We start from the raw sequence: 12771 nt of genomic DNA on the forward strand, positions 1-12771 counted from the left end.
GTGCATCTCCTCCTCATTGACTGCACCAGATTTGCCTGTTCTTGCTGTGAGATGTTACCCCACTCTTCCACCAAGGCAACTACAAGTTCCCGGACATATCTGGGGGGAATGGCACTAGCCCTCACCCCCCGATTCTACAGGTCCCAGATCCAACAGGTCCCAGACGTGCTCAATGGGATTGAGATCCGGGCTCTTCGCTGGCCATGTCAGAACACTGACATTCCTGTCTTGCAGGAAATCACGCACAGAACGAGTAGTATGACTGGTGGCATTGTCATGCTGGAGGGATGTCAGGATGAGCCTGCAGGAAGGGTACCACATGAGGGAGGAGGATGTCTTCCCTGTAACGCACAGAAATGAGATTGCCTGCAATGACAACAAGCTCAGTCCGATGATGCTGTGACACACTGCCCCAGACCATGACGGACCCTCCACCTCCAAATCGATCCCGCTCCTGAGTACAGGCCTCGGTGTAACGCTCATTCCTTCGATGATAAACGCGAATCCGACCATCATCCCTGGTGAGACAAAACCGCGACTCATTAGTGAAGAGCACTTTTTGCCAGTTCTGTCTGGTCCAGCGACGGTTTGTTTGTACCCGTAGGCAACGTTTTTGCCGGGGATGTCTGGTGAGGACCTGCCTTACAACAGGCCTACAAGCCCTCAGTCCAGCCTCTCTCAGCCTATTGCGGACAGTCTGAGCACTGATGGAGTGATTTTGCATTCCTGGTGTAACTCGGGCAGTTGTTGTTGCCATCCTGTACCTGTCCCGCAGGTTTGATGTACAGATGTACCGATCCTGTGCAGGTGTTTTTACACGTGGTCTGCCACTGCGAGGACGATCAGCTGTCCGTCCTGTCTCCCTGTAGCACTGTCTTAAACGTCTCACAGTACAGACATTGCAATTTATTGCCCGGACCACATTTTCAGTCCTCATGCCTCCTTGCAGCATGCCTAAGGCACATTCACGGAGATGAGCAGGGACCCTGGGCATCTTTCTTTTCGTGTTTTTCAGAGTCAGTAGAAAGGCCTCTTTTAGTGCCCTGAGTTTTCATAACTGTGACCTTAATTGCCTACTGTCTGTAAACTGTTAGTGTCTTAACGACCGTTCCACAGGTGCATGTTCATTAATTGTTTATTGTTCATTGAACAAGCATGGGAAACAGTGTTTAAACCCTTTACAATGAAGATCTTTGAAGTTATTTTGGATTTTTACAAATCCAAATAGAAAGACAGGTTCCTGAAAAAGGGACGTTTCTTTTTTTGCTGAGTGAAAGACCAGAAGGATAAACAATAAAGATATTGTCTTCACAGACAGTTTTGCTCATATTTAACAAGGGTGCCAATATTAGTGGAGGGCACTGTAAGGTCCCACAGTTGACAGCGCATGTCAGGAGCAAAAACCAAGCCATGATGTCGAAGGAATTGTCCGTAGAGCTCCGAGACAGGATTGTGTCGGCACAGATCTGGGGAAGGGTAACAAAACATTTCTGCAGCACTGAAGGTCCCCAAGACTACAGTGGCTGCCATAATTCTTAAATGGAAGAAGTTTGAATCACCAAGACTCTTACTAGAGCTGAACACCCAGCCAAACTGAGCAATCGGGGGAGAATGGCCTTGGTCAGGGAGGTGACCAATAACTTGATGGTCATTCTGACAGAGCTTCAGAGTTCCTCTGTGGAGATGGGAGAACCTTTCAGAAGGACAACCATCTCTGCAGCACTCCACCAACAAGGCCTTTATGGTCGAGTGGCCAGACTGAAGCTACTTCTCAGTCAAAGCCCGCTTGGAGTTTGCCAAAAGGCACCTAAAGGACTCTCAGACCATGAGAAAAAGATTCTCTGGTCTGATGAAACCATGATTGGACTGGGAGACTAGTCAGGTTTGAGGGAAAGATGAATGGAGCAAAGTACAGAGAGATGAATGAAAACCTGCTCCAGAGCATTTAGGTCCTCTGACTGGGGAGAAGGTTCACCTTCCCATAGGACAACGACCCTAAGCACACAGCCAAGACAATGCAGGATTGGCTTTCGGACAAGTCTCAGAAGGTCCTTGAGTGCCCCAGCCAGAGCCCGGACTTAAACTCAAGCGTTGCTCCCCATCCAACCTGAAAGAGCTTGAGAGGATCTGCAGAGAAGAATGGGAGAGACTCCCCAAATACAGGTGTGCCAAGCTTGTAGCGTCATACCCAAGATCATTCAAGGCTGTAATCGCTGCCAAAGGTCTGAATACTTATACTGGCAGCTTCATTAAATATTACCCGCAAAACACCAGTCTCAACGTCAATAGTGAAGAGGCGACTCCGGGATGCTGGCCTTCTAGGCAGAGTTGCAATGAAATAGACATATCTCAGACTTGCCAATAAAAAGAAAAGATTAAGATGGGCAAAATATATAATATAATAATTTTAGCTGAAATGCACGAAGTCTTGAATCTTGCATTGTTTTATATATCAACTCAGGGTCCTGGTCAGTCCCTGGATGGGAGACCAGATGCTGCTGGAAGTGGTGTTGGAGGGCCAGTAGGAGGCACTCTTTCCTCTGGTCTAAAAAATATCCCAATGCCCCAGGGCAGTGATTGGGGACACTGCCCTGTGTAGGGTGCCGTCTTTCGGATGGGACGTTAAACGGGTGTCCTGACTCTCTGAGGTCATTAAAGATCCCATGGCACTTATCGTAAGAGTAGGGGTGTTAACCCCGGTGTCCTGGCTAAATTCCCAATCTGGCCCTCAAACCATCATGGTCACCTAATAATCCCCAGTTTATAATTGGCTCATTCATCCCCCTCCTCTCCCCTGTAACTATTCCCCAGGTCGTTGCTGCAAATGAGAACGTGTTCTCAGTCAACTTACCTGGTAAAATAACGGTAAAATAAAAAAAATAAAAAAATAAAAATACGATGGAATCGGTACATCAAAAATCTCTTCCCAACTATTTTGCGATCTGTATGGCACAGTTGTCAACATCCTGGTCCTCAAATGAAACTGGTATACTTTCCTATTTATGGTATTTTTATTCCTCCGCCAGTTTTGATCCTTTATATTGGGCAGACAGACCAGTTCCCTACCTCCTCCCGCTGCCACCCGCCTCCTCCATTTTTGGGGCAATGCTGTAATCAATTGGTTGTACTCTTGGATTGAGCAGACCTTCCCGTACAATTCTGATAACTCCATGAAGGACATAACTCTACCATTACAATTTACAATATCATTTAAGAACAAAATACCCTTTTCAAACATCTTTCCCATAAATACAGGTATTTTGTCAACCAGCACATTTGAGTTCAGCCATAATATTTGTTCTATCTTTTCAGGGCGATGAAATTGAAATTGTAGCCAGCTCTGCAATGCTTGTTTGAAAAAGACAGATACTCAGAAAAAAGTATAATTTTCAAATAATCGAAAATGAGACATGGCAATCTGCACAAAGGCAAAAAGGCAATTTTTAAACAATGGATGAGGTTTTCTTATTAATCTACTTGAACCTTTTAGGGTTCAAATAAAACTTTTGAATGAGTGAAGCTTTTAGAGATAGGTTTAGTGCTTTTATATTTAATCATCTCAACCCACCCAATTCATATTCATTATATAGATTGGCTCGTTTTATTTTGTCTGGTTTAGCGTCCCAGATAAAGCAACAAAAAAAAATTCTCATATAATTTCAAAAACAAATCATCAGGACTAGGCAGCGCCATAAGTAAGTGAGTAAACTGAGATATGACTAAGGAGTTAATCAGGGCAATTTTTCCATGAATAGATGGGTATTTACCTCTCCATGGTTGCAGGATCTTGTCTATTGTTTCAAGTTTTCTATTGAAATTCATTGTGGAGAGCTTATTTATATATTTTGTGATATGAATACCGAGTATGTCTACTTCACCATCAGCCCCATTTTATAGGTAAGCTGCAGGGTAATGTAAAAGTTGTATTTCTTAAGGATCCAATACGTAATATTGTACACTTATCATAATTCAGGTTTTAGTCCAGAGTATAGAAAAGTTATCTCGATCTTTAATGAGACATTGCAGGGATCTAGCTTGCGGACTTAACATAAAACTTGAGTCATCGGCATAAATGGACACCTTTGTTTTTAAGCCTTGGATCTGATTTTAATAGCTAGCATTTCGATGGCCATAATGAATAGATATGGTGACAGCGGACACCCTTGTTTAACTCCTCTTGACAATTCAAAACTCTGAGAAGTAGCCGTTATTTACTATTTTACACCTGGGGTTGCAATACATTATTTTTACCCATTTTATAAGAGAATTACCGAAATTTAAGAAATCCAGGCATTTATAAATATAATCCAGTCTTACTTTATTAAATGCCTTTTCAATATCCGCTATAAATACCATTCATGGCTTCTTATATGTTTCATGATGTTCTATTATTTCTAGTAGATTTCGTATATTATCTCCAATGTATCGTCCATGTAAAAAACCTGTCTGATCAGGATGAACAATACCTGGTTAAAACCCTTTTAATTCTGAGTGCTATGCATTTTGCTAGTATTTTTGCATCACAACATTGAAGTGTAAGGGGCCTCCAGTTTTTTAGATAGACAGGGTCTTTATATTTGCCATCTAAGTTTTGTTTTAATAATAGAGAAATCAGACCTTCCTGCTGAGTACCTGACAGACTACCATTTCTATAGGAGTAGTTAAAACAATCGAACAATGGAGCTTTTAGTATATCAAAAAATACTTGATACACCTCTACCGGTATGCCATCAAGCCCTGGGGTTTTTCCAGACTGAAAGGACTTAATAGCCTCAAACAGTTATTCCTCTGTAATTTGGCCTTCGCAGTGGTCTTTCTGTACATTTGTTAATTTTCAATGTTTTATATTATTTGGAAATAATTCCTTACCGTAATCTTCATTCAGTGGGAGAGGATGAGACGGAAAAGAGAACATCAGGAAGAATTTTGTGAATTTTTCTCCATATTCCATCCAGTTTGCTTTATTTTTCCATCCAGTTTGCTTTATTTTTGTAATAGATTACATTAGTTCCTCAAGTTCTTTTTGTTTTTCCTCTAACTTATTTTGCATCTCTGTAGTATCGTTTTCATTGCTATCTACCTGTACTATTAGTTCATGGATTTCCCTTGTTAGTCTTGTTTCTTTAGCCAGAAACTGCTTTTTTATTATTGAGGAATATTGAATTGAATGACCCCTGAAGGTACATTTAAAGGTATCCCAAACAATAAGGGGATTTGCTGAACCTATATTATACTGGAAAAATTCTGTTATAAATTATTTTGTCTTAGTTAAAAATAAGTTGTCCTCCAGTAAACTTTGATTACATTTCCAATATCCCCATCCACGTGGAAAATCTATAAGAGTTTTGTGAATGCCAATTAGATGATGATCCGATCGCATTCTGTCTCCTATTAAAACATTTTTAACCTTTGATGCAAAAGAGAAAGAGACAAGAAAGTAGTCAAGACGACTAGCTTGATTAAGTCTCCTTCATGTATATCGCACTAGGTCAGGGTTTTTTAGTCTCCAAATAGCCACTATTTCTAATGTGTCCATAATATTTGTGATTTCCTTAAGGGCACGGTGATGATAGTTTGTAGAGTGATTACCTTTATGGTCCATTGACACTGTGTTATAGTCCCCTACCATAATGATAGACCATTTGTTGCCTGTAAGTTCAATATATTGGTATAAATGTTTTCGAAGAAGTGTGGATGTGGATGTAAACTTCTGACCCACTGGAATTGTGATACAGTGAAATAATCTGTCTTTAAACAATTGTTGGAAAAATGACTTGTGTCATGCACAAAGTAGATGTCCTAACCGACTTGCCAAACTATAGTTTGTTAAAACTTCTTATGGCTGCAATCCCGTTAACAGGATGATATGACAACAGCCCGTGAAAGTGCAGGGCGCCAAATTCAAACAACAGAAATCTCATAATTAAAATTCCTCAAACATACATGTATCTTATACCATTTTAAAGGTAATCTTGTTGTTAATCCCACCAAAGTGTCCGATTTCAAATAGGCTTTACAGCGAAAGTACCAGAAACGATTATGTTAGGTCACCGCAAAATCACAGAAAAACGCAGTCATTTTTCCAGCCAAAGACAGGAGTCACAAAAAGCAGAAATAGAGATAAAATGAATCACTAACCTTTGATGATCTTCATCAGATGACACTCATAGGACTTCATGTTACACAATACATATATGTTTTGTTCGATAAAGCTCATATTTATATCCAAAAACCTCAGTTTACATTGGCGCTATGTTCAGAAATGCCTCCAAAATATCCGGAGAAATTGCAGAGAGCCCCGTCAAATAACATAAATACTCATCATAAACTTTGATGAAAGATACATGTTTTACATAGAATTAAAGATACACTTGTTCTTAATGCAACCGCTGTGTCAGATTTCAAAAAGCTTTACGGCAAAAGCACAATATTCAATAATCTGAGAACAGCGTTCAGCCACAAAAGGAAGCCATACAGTTACCCGCCAAATTGTGCAGTCAACAAAACTCATAAAAAGCATTATAAATCTTCACTTACCTTTGCTGATTTTCGTCAGAATGCACTCCCAGGACTCCCACTTCCACAATAAATATTTGTTTTGTTCGGTAATGTCCATCATTTATGTCCAAATAGCTATTTTTGTTAGCGTGTTTGGTAAACAAATCCAAAGTCAGAAAGCGTGTTCACTAAAAGGTGACGAAATATCAAAAAGTTCCGTAACAGTCAGTAGAAATATCTCAAACGATGTATTGAATCAATCTTTAGAATGTTTTTAACATAAATCTTCATTAACGTTCCAACCGGAGAATTACATTGACTTCAGATGTGCGATGGAACAGAGCTCCCTCTCATGTGAACGCGCATGGTCAGAGCATGGCCAGGTCATGGTAGACCTGACTATTTCCTGTTTCCTTCGGCCCCACTTCACAGTAGAGGCATCAGACAAGGCTCTACAGACTGTTGACATCTAGTGGATGCCGTAGGAAGTGCAAACTCATCCATATCCCACTGTGTGTTCAATAGGGGCTGTGTTGAAAATCGACCAACCTCAGAATTCCCACTTCCTGTTTGGATTTTTTTCTCTGGTTTTTGCCTGCGATATGAGTTCTGTTATACTCACAGACATCATTCAAACAGTTTTAGAAACTTCAGAGTGTTTTCTATCCAATACGAATAATAATATGCATATATTAGCAACTGGGACTGAGGAGCAGGCAGTTTACTATGGGCGCCTCTGTGCACCTTTCATCCAACCTACTCAATACTGTCCCTGCAGCCATAAGAAGTTAACAAGAAATTTGTGGAGTGGTTGAAAATGTTGATTTAATGACTCCAACCTATGTGTATGTAAACTTCAGAATTCAACTGTATATACAGTACCAGTCAAAAGTTTGTACTCACCATTTCATTCAAGGGTTTTTCTTTATTTTTACAATTTTTTACATAGTAAAGTAATAGTGAAGACATCAAACTATAAAATAACACATGTGGAATCATGTAGTAAACAAAAAAGTGTTAAACAAATCAAAATATATTTTATATTTGAGATTTTTCAAAGTAGCCACCCTTTGCATTGATGACAGTTTTGCACACTCTAGGCATTCTCTCAACCACCTTCATGAGGTAGTCACCTGGAATGTATTTTAATTAACAGGTGTGCCTTGTTAAACATAAATTTGCAGAATTTCATTCCTTCTTAATGTGTTTGAGCCAATCAGTTGTGTTGTGACAAGGTAGGGGTGGTGTACAGAATATAGCCCTATTTGGTAAAAGACCAAGTCCATATTATGGCAAGAATAGCTCAAATAAGCAAAGAGAAAGGACAGTCTTCATTACTTTAAGACATGAAGATCTGTGAATCCGAAAAATTTCAAGAACTTTTAAAGTTAAAGTATTGTCTCAAAAACCATCAAGCACTATGATGAAACTGGCTCTCAAGTAACAGACACATCTCAACATCAACTGTTCAGAGGACACTGCTTGAATCAGGCCTTCATGGTCGAATTGCTGCAAAGAACCACTACTAAAGGACACCAATAAGAAGAAGAGACTTGCTTGGGCCAAGAAACACAAGCAATGGACATTAGACCGGTGGAAATATGTCCTTTGGTCTGATGAGTCCAAATTTTAGATTTTTGGTTCCAACCGCCTTGTCTTTGTGAGACGCAGAATAGGTGAACTGATGATCTCCGCATGTGTGGTTCCCACCGTGAAGCATGGAGGAGGTGTGATGGTATGGAGGTGCTTTGCTGATGACACTTTCAGTGATTTATTTAGAATTTAAGGCACACTTAAGCAGCATGGCTATCACAGCATTCTGCAGCGATACTCCATCCCATCTGGTTTGTGCTTAGCGGGACTATCATCTGTTTTTCAACAGGACAATGACTCAACACACCTCCAGGCTGTGTAAGGACTATTTGAACAAGAAGGAGAGTGATGGAGTGCAGCATCAGATGACCTGGCCTCCACAATCACCCGACCTCAAACCAATTGAGATGGTTGGGATGAGTTGGACCGCAGAGTGAAGGAAAAGCAGCCAACAAGTTCTCAGCATATGTATGTGGGAACTCCTTGAAGACTGTTGGAAAAGCATTCCAGGTGATGCTGGTTGAGAGAATGCCAAGAGTTTGCAAAGCTGTCATCAAGGCAAAGGGTGGCTACTTTGAATAATCCTTTTTGGGTTATTTCATAGTTTTGATGTCTTCACTATTATTCTACAATGTAGAAAATAGTAAAAATAAAGAAAAACCCTTGAATGAGTAGGTGTGTCCAAACTTTTGACTGGTACTGTATATATACAGTGCCCTCAAAGTATTCACTTACAAAACGTGGGTGATACAATTGGTGCTCTTGCAGTCGCAGCGCAACGAGGGAAGAACACCATCAGATGTTTTACACATCAGCAGTGTCCTGTGATTGGTTTGAATCTGTACTTTAACGATATCCTACAATACATTGGGCCCCATTTGGTCTATGTAAAAAAAGCAGCACTTGTGCCAAATGAGGTCCTACACTGCCCGTATGAAACTATAGGTTGTATGAAATTCATACAAATCAAACCTGAACTGTACATCAGTTCAAACATGCATCTTTCGTAATGCATGAATGCTTTTACACTGAACAATTTGATACTTTTCTAGATATTCCTAGTAACCAGTTTTGATGAAATAGGGTAATGCCCAATTCAAATGTGATTTTCTTTTTGTCTTGACATCAGCTGACAAGTGTCTTTTTGTGCCATTTTAAAAAAATGTATTTGACCTTTATTTAACTAGGCAAGAGTTTAGAACAAGTTCTTATTTTCAATGACAGCCTAGGAACAGTGGGTTAACCCTCCTTGATCAGGGGCAGAACAACAGAGTTTTACCTTGTCAGCTTGGGGATCGATCTTGCAACCTTTTGATTACAAGTCCAACGCTCTAACCAATAGGCTACCTTTCGCCCCAAACTAGCCAGTTTTAGTAGCAATTACGTATCAGGCATTTTAATAGTCCAGGAGCTGAGCACAGATAAACCTTGATATGATAATAGGCATTTTCCGTGTATGTTTAAAATAAAGGAATTATAATAATATAGTGGGGGGAAATAAACTGATACTGCAACATTACCGAGGTCAAAGTACATCTCTCTCCTAATGGTAACCATGGTAATAACCAGGCTGAAGTCTGTTAAATAGTAACCCGTTCAGTTTATTTTTACGCCACCATTGCTTTGACGTCTCTCTCTTCTCACTCCATGTTCCTCTATTTTCCTCCTCTTCAAGTAAAAATCTCCTTTTGTGCTGCCTGCAGTTAAAAGGAGAATATTCATAGTCATACAGTACAGTTGTCATGGAAACTGGGAATACTGATTTATCCCCCACATGTCTGGCTTGGTTGGATCCAGGAACCATGATTGGCTAACACCGTCCCATCTGGACTAAACTACTGTAGAACATGGAACAGGTTGTCAGAATACAATTTTTGCAGTTATGTGTTCATTCAAAGATGTGTGTAATAAGAATCCTTCAGTTTAGTGAGGGTGTTTTGTTTAACAAAAGCCATCTGCATCAGTGGTTGAATTAAGTGTTATACGTTTAGACCTACTCTATCCATTGTTGATCAACAACAAACTAGAATGGTCCAAACACACCAAGACAGTCGTGAAGAGGACACGACAAAGCCTATTCCTCCTCAGGAAACTAAAAAGATTTGGCATGGGTCCTGAGATCCTCAAAAGGTTCTACAGCTGCAACATCGAGAGCATTCTGACTGGTTGCATCACTGCCTGGTAAGGCAACTGCTCGGCTTCTGACTGTAAGGCACTACATAGGGTAGTGCGTACGGCCCAGTACATCACTGGGGGTAAGCTGCCTGCCATCCAGGACCTCTACACCAGGCGGTGTCAGAGGAAGGCCCAAAAAAGAGTCAAAGACCCCAGCCACCCCAGTCATAGACTTGGCCACTCAGGAACATTCACTGTCTTCTTGGTAAGCAACTCCAGTGTAGATTTGACCTTGTGTTGTAGGTTATTGTCCTACTGAAAGGTGAATTCATCTCCCAATGTGTGGTGGAAAGCAGACTGAACTAGGATTTCCTCTGGGATTTTGCCTGTTCTTAACGCCATTCTGTTTCTTTTTTATCCTGAAAAACTGAGTCCATAACGATTGCAAGCATACCCATAACATGATCAAATCAAATCAATGCTTGAAAATATGGAGAGTGGTACTCAGTAATGTGTTGTATTGAATTTGCCCAAAACATAATACTTTGTATTCAGGAGAAAAATAGAATTGCTTTGCCAAATTTTTCCAGTATTACTTTAGTGCCTTGCTGCAAACAGGATGCATGTTTTGGAAGATTGTATTCTGTACAGACTTCCTTCTTTTCACTCTCAATTAGGTTAGTGTTGTGGAGTAACTACAATGTTGTTGATCCATCCTCAGTTTTCTCCTATCATGGCCATTAAACTCTGTATCTTCTTTAAAGTCACCATTGGCCTCATGGTGAAATCCTTGAGCGGTTTCCTTCCTTTCCGGCAACTGAGCTAGGAACGACGCCTGTATCTTTGTAGTGACTGGGTGTATTGATACACCATTCAAAGTGTAATTAATAACTTCACCATGCTCAAATGGATAGCCAATGTCTGTTTTTTAACTTCCAATGCCCTTCTTTGTGAGGCATTGGCAAACCTCACTGGTCTTTGTGGTTAAATCTGTGTTTGAAATTCATTGCTCGACTGAGGAACCTTACAGATAATTGCATGTATGGGGTACAGAGATGAGGTAGTCATTCAAAAATCATGTTAAACACTATTATTGCACAGTGAGTCCATGCAACTTAATATGTGACTTAAGCAATTCTTTAGGCTTGAATATATTTAGGCTTGCCATAACAGAGGTCGAATACTTATTGACTCAAGACATTTCAGCTTTTCATATTTAATTAATTTGGAAACATTTGGAAAAACATAATTCAACTTTGACATTATGGGGTAAAGGTCAGTGATAAAAAATCTAAATTTAAAATCCATTTTAAAATCAGGCTGTAACACATCAAAATGTGAAAAAAAGTCAAGGGGTGTGAATACTACACTAATTATTTTGAGTGCTGTGCTAACAAAGCAGAGGGAAACCATCAGATGGATTCCAGATGTTAGACAGACCATCACAATCAATCATGCATGAAATAACATAACTTGGTTTTAAATTGATTTATCCAGGGAACAAGGACATGGCTATTATTAAATAATATAATTACAGTGCATTCAGAAAGTATTCAGACCGCTTCCCGTTTTCCACATTTTGTTACGTTATAGCCTTGTTCTAAAATTGATGAACACATTTTTTTCCTCATCATTCGACACACAATACCCCATAATGACAAAGGGAAAACTGGTTTTTAGAAATGTTGGCAAATTTGTAAAATGTTTTAAACAGAAATACCTTATTTACATAAGCTCAAGTGCATCCTGTTTCCACTGATCATCATTGACATGTTCCTACAGCTTGATTGGAGTCCACCTGTGGTAAATTCAATTGATTGGACATGATTTTGAAAGGCACACACCTTTCTGCAAAAACCAAGCCATGATGTCAAAGGAATAAACACAGCCGCTTGGAGTTTGCCAAAAGGCACCTAAAGTATTCTCAGACCATAATGAAACCAAGACTGAACTCTTTGGCCTGAATGCCAAGTGTCATGTCTGGAGGAAACGTGGCACCATCCCTACGGTGAAGCATGGTGGTGGCAGCAGCATGCTGTGGGGATGTTTTTCAGTTGCAGGGACTGGGAGACTAGTCAGGATCGAGGGAAAGATGTACGGAGCAAAGTACAGAGAGATCCTTGATGAAACCTGCTCCAGAGCGCTCAGGACCTCAGGCTGGGGTAAAGGTTCACGTTACAAAAGAACAACGACCATAAGCACACAGCCATGAAAATGCAGGAGTGGGTTCGGGACAAGTCTCTGAATGTCCTTGAGTGGCCCAGACAGAGGCTGGACTTGAACCCGATCGAACATCTCTGAAGAGACCTGAAAATGGCTGTACAGCGACGTTCCCCATCGAGCCTAACAGCACTTGAGAGGATCTGGAGAGAAGAATGTGTGACACTCCCCAAATACAGGTGTGCCAAGCTTATAGCCTTATAACCAAGAAGACTCGAGGCCGCAATCGCTGCCAAAGGTGCTTAGACAAAGTACTGAGAAAAGGGTCTGAATACTTATGTAATTGTGATATTTTTTAAATAAATTTGTAAAGAATTTAAAAAACTGTTTTTGCTTCGTCATGAT

The 12771-nt window shown here is 40.3% G+C and overlaps 1 protein-coding gene across 4 annotated transcripts in view; it reads left to right on the plus strand.

The window, feature by feature from the left end:
- Positions 1-12771, plus strand: part of LOC139554836 (ras/Rap GTPase-activating protein SynGAP-like) — an 85988-nt gene that overhangs the window by 25214 nt on the left and 48003 nt on the right. The gene's annotated exons all lie outside the window — the stretch shown is intronic.

This window comes from Salvelinus alpinus, chromosome 26 (genome assembly GCF_045679555.1).
Source record: "Salvelinus alpinus chromosome 26, SLU_Salpinus.1, whole genome shotgun sequence".
In the NCBI taxonomy this organism is placed as follows: Eukaryota; Metazoa; Chordata; class Actinopteri; order Salmoniformes; family Salmonidae; genus Salvelinus; species Salvelinus alpinus.